Here is a 4,418-nt window from a genome sequence, read left to right on the forward strand (position 1 = left end):
GTTACTACTTGTTACTTGTCAGTGCTTACGTTCTCCTTAGCTTTGTTGTATGAACAGAGGACGAACTCGCTCAAGGTCTTTGATTCCCATTGATCCGGAGCTAGAAAGATCTTTGTCCTTACTTTGAAGAGAAGCGAGAGCGAGGAGTAGAAATTCTCACACCCCAACGAAAGAAGGAGTAAGAGAATTGGAAGATACTCCACCACCTTCACCCTCAAGTGAAGACTTAGATAGCCCTAATTCGCTATCAAGTCCGGAAATCAACCCCTTTTCAATCTTTAAGTCCGAAAGTGAAGAAGGTTCTAAAATGGGAGAGAATACACCTTTGAGTCGTCTTGGGGCTCCCGAAGCCTTTAGAGCCCAAAGTGGGATCCTAACCCCTACCACTCAAGCCAACAATTTCGAAATCAAGCCCAATTTGATTGCTTTAATAGAGAGGAAACAATTCTCGGGTTGAAAATTTGAGAGCCCTCATGAGCATTTGAAAGAATTTGAGAAGTATTGTGACACGATCAAAGCCAACGGAGTGACTCAAGAGTATATCTGCCTCAAGATGTTTCCATTTTCTTTGATTGGGAGAGGTCTAGAATGGCTAGAGAAGGAGGTGCCCCCTAATTCTCTCACAACCTGGGACCAAGTGACTACGGCTTTCTTGAGGAGATTTTATAACCATAGGAAGACCGCCGAGGCTCGATCTTTAATTCAAGGTTTTCGCCAAAAGAGTGGTGAGACTCTAAGTGCGGCATGGGACCGGTACAAAGAGCTTCAACGTTAATGCCCACATCATGGGATACCCAAATATCAACTCATCCACACTTTCTATGGAGGTCTCTCACCTCAAGGGAGAACAAGCCTAGATGCCGTTGTCGGCGGTCCAATCATGAACAAAGGAGAGGATGAAGTGGAATGCATCATAGAGGAGGCCGCAAAGCATTATGATGATTGGTACGAAGGAGAAAGGGAGGCCACTTCTAGCAAAGGTGTCTATGCATTGGAGCAAGCCAACGCAATCAACAACCTTTCTTCCCAAATCTCCAAGATGGCCAAGCAAATGGACGAAATGATGAAAGAAAGGTCCAACCCTCATGGTAATACCTCCCCTTCAACCAAGGGAGGCAATGGTATGGCCACTTCTTCCCCCTCTTTTTATAATAAAATGCCTCAAGGATGCATGTTTTGCTCAAATTGTGAAACCTATGATCATGATACCTCCCATTGTGTGTATGCTTGTGAAGTTAAACCCCCTCCCTATGAACATGATGATAATGTAGAAGATGTCAATTCTATGAATTTTTCTCCTAGAATGGAAAATGTAGGGAACTTGAGGCCAAACTCCAATCAAATGGGGAATTGGAATCAAGGTGGAAACCGTGGTTGGAACCAAAGTGGTGGTGGTTATGGTAACCAATACCATGGTGGGGGAGGCCCTTCCAATTTCAATGGAAGAGGCTACTCTAACCAAAGGGGGTATGGCTATCAAAACCAACAACCCAACTCCCGATACCATGACCATCAAAATCAAAATTTTGGTGATCAAGGTAACATGGGAAACAATCGACAAAGCAATGTTCCCAACCAAGGCACCGGAGGCAATAGGGGCCAAAATGTTTCTAACTATGCCCAAACCAATAGGCCTCCGGGTTTCCATCAAGCCCAACTTCCTCCACCACAACAACCTCTTCAAATTGAGGCCCCTCCTAATGATCCCGTGATGGCTAAGCTAGATGCCATCATGAAAATGCATGAGGAGGAAAAGAAGAGAAATGAGGAGGATAAAAAGCGAGCCAATGCTCATATGAAAATGCTTGAAACCCAAATTGCCCAACTTGCCTCCAATTCCTCTCCTTCTTCTTCTTCCTCTATCCCTAGTCAAGGAGTCAACCCAAAACCTTTGTATGCCGTGACAACAAGGAGTGGAAAGGTAGTAGGGAGTGACCCCTTAGTTGAGGAGGAACCTCGAAATGAAGTAGAGTTAGAGAGGGGGGATGAGAGAACCAAGGAGCCTTCTAATGTTGAGAGGGAGAAGGATGTTGAGGTGCAAAAGGAAAAAGAGACCACCCCCTTGCCCCTAAATCTCCAACCTAGAGAGGAGAGGTTACCTTTTCCCAAAGATTTGTGAGAGCTAAGCTTGATGCTCAATTTGGGAAGTTTTTGGATGTGATTAAGAATTTGCATGTTTCCCTTCCTTTTGTAGATGCTATGAAACAAATGCCCCATTACTCTAAGTTTTTGAAAGATCTATTGAGTGGGAGAAGGGAGTGTGAAACGGTGAGCTTGACCGCCAATTGTAGTGCAATCCTTTCCAACAAACTTCCCGCTAAGTTGAAGGATCCGGGTAGTTTTTCCATCCCTTGTTCTATTAATGGCATTGAGTTTGACAAAGCTTTGTGTGATTTAGGAGCAAGTGTGAGCCTCATGCCCTACTCCGTCTACCAAAAGCTTAGTGTAGGAACCCTTTCCCCCACTAACATTACTCTCCAACTAGCGGATCGGTCCATTAAATTTCCCATGGGTAAGGTTGAGGACATTCCCCTTAGGGTAGGAAAGTTCACATTCCCCGTGGATTTTTATGTGCTAGAGATGGATGAGGATGAAAGGATTCCTATTATCTTGGGTAGGCCGTTTTTAGCCACCTCTACGGCCATCATTGATGTAAAGGAGGACAAAATATCTTTGAAAATTGACAATGATTCAATTGAGTTTGATTTGAATAATGTCATGCAACAACCTTCCTTAAGTGGTGAATGCTTTAGAGTGGATGTTCTAGATACCATGCTTAGTGAATTTTCTCGTTCCCATTTGCATGCTTCTAACGATCCCCTAGAAAGTGTATTGTTGAATTATTCTAAGCTAGGTGCTCATAAGGACGACATTCAATTCTATGAGGATTTGCTAGAGGAAAGCAAGAGCAAGTGCATGGATGAGAGCATGGAGGAGGAGGCTTTTCACACCCATGACCTCTTTCAAGTTGAGGAAAGAGAGGAGAGCACCAATGGTAAGGGAGCACCAAAGATAGACATGAAACCTCTACCTTTGGGCTTGAGGTATGAATTTCTTGGTTCTAATGAGTCTTTCCCCGTAATTGTTAATTCCAACCTAACGGAGGAGCAAACCTCCCTCTTGATCAATGTTTTAAAAAAACACAAGAAAGCTTTAGGCTATACCATTGATGACATCAAAGGTATAAGTCCTTCTTTATGCATGCACAAAATTGATCTAGAGGGAGATGCCAAACCCGTTAGGCAAAGGCAAAGGAAGCTTAACCCTTCCATGCAAGAGGTTGTGCGGAAGGAAGTGGCTAAGCTTCTTGATGCGGGAATCATATACCCAATTGCTCATAGTGATTGGGTATCTCCTGTGCAAGTTGTGCCTAAGAAAGGGGGAATAACGGTAGTGAAAAATGATCATGATCAACTAGTCCCTACTAGGCTTGTAACCGGTTGGCGCATGTGCATTGACTATCGCCAACTCAACACAAGTACATGCAAAGATCATTTTCCATTACCGTTCATTGATCAAATGTTGGAGAGGCTTACAAAGCATTCCTTCTATTGTTTTCTTGATGGTTATTCGGGATTTTTCCAAATCCCGATTGACCCCAAGGATCAAGAGAAGACGACTTTCACTTGTCCCTACGGTACTTATGCGTATCGTAGGATGCCTTTTGGGCTTTGTAATGCTCCCGCAACATTCCAACGTTGTATGATGTCTATTTTCAGTGATATGATTGAGGATGAGATAGAGGTCTTTATGGATGACTTCTCCGTTGGAGGAGCCACCTATGAAGATTGTCTATCTAATTTATCTCGTTGCTTAGAAAGATGTGAGAGGGCTAACCTCGTGTTAAATTGGGAAAAGTGCCATTTTATGGTAGAAAGTGGGATTGTTCTTGGGCACAAAATTTCCCATGCCGGCATTGAGGTTGATAGAACCAAGGTAGAGGTCATTGAGAAACTTCCTCCCCCCACTAACGTGAGGGAAGTGAGGTCTTTTCTTGGCCATGCCGAGTTCTATCGGCGTTTTATAAAAGACTTTTCTTTGATTGCAAAGCCTCTCACATCCCTATTGCAACAAGATAAAGAGTTTATATTTGATGATGCTTGTCAAGAATCTTTTTGTAGGTTGAAAGAGGCCCTTTGCACCGCCCCTATTGTCCAAGGTCCGGATTGGTCTCTTCCATTTGAGCTCATGTGCGATGCAAGCGACGAGGCTATTGGTTCGGTTCTTGGGCAACGAAAGGATGGGAAGCTTCATGTCATACATTATTTGTCCAAAACTCTCAATGATGCTCAACGAAATTACACAACCACCGAGAAGGAATTCTTAGCGGTTATTCACTCATTTGAGAAGTTTAGAACCTACCTCATTGGTTCTAGGACAATTGTGTACACCGACCATTCGGCTCTCAAATATTTGAT

At 43.5% G+C, this 4,418-nt stretch overlaps 1 non-coding gene across 1 annotated transcript; it reads right to left on the reverse strand.

The window, feature by feature from the left end:
- Window positions 1-686: 686 nt before the first annotated feature.
- Window positions 687-792, reverse strand: LOC145583623 (small nucleolar RNA R71). Its single transcript, XR_014100244.1, has one exon. It is a non-coding gene; the product is annotated as a small nucleolar RNA R71 (small nucleolar RNA).
- Between the last annotated feature and the right edge of the window lie 3,626 nt (window positions 793-4,418).

The sequence above is a fragment of the Chenopodium album genome, chromosome 15 (genome assembly GCF_948465745.1).
Source record: "Chenopodium album chromosome 15, dcCheAlbu1.1, whole genome shotgun sequence".
NCBI classification, from domain to species: Eukaryota; Viridiplantae; Streptophyta; class Magnoliopsida; order Caryophyllales; family Amaranthaceae; genus Chenopodium; species Chenopodium album.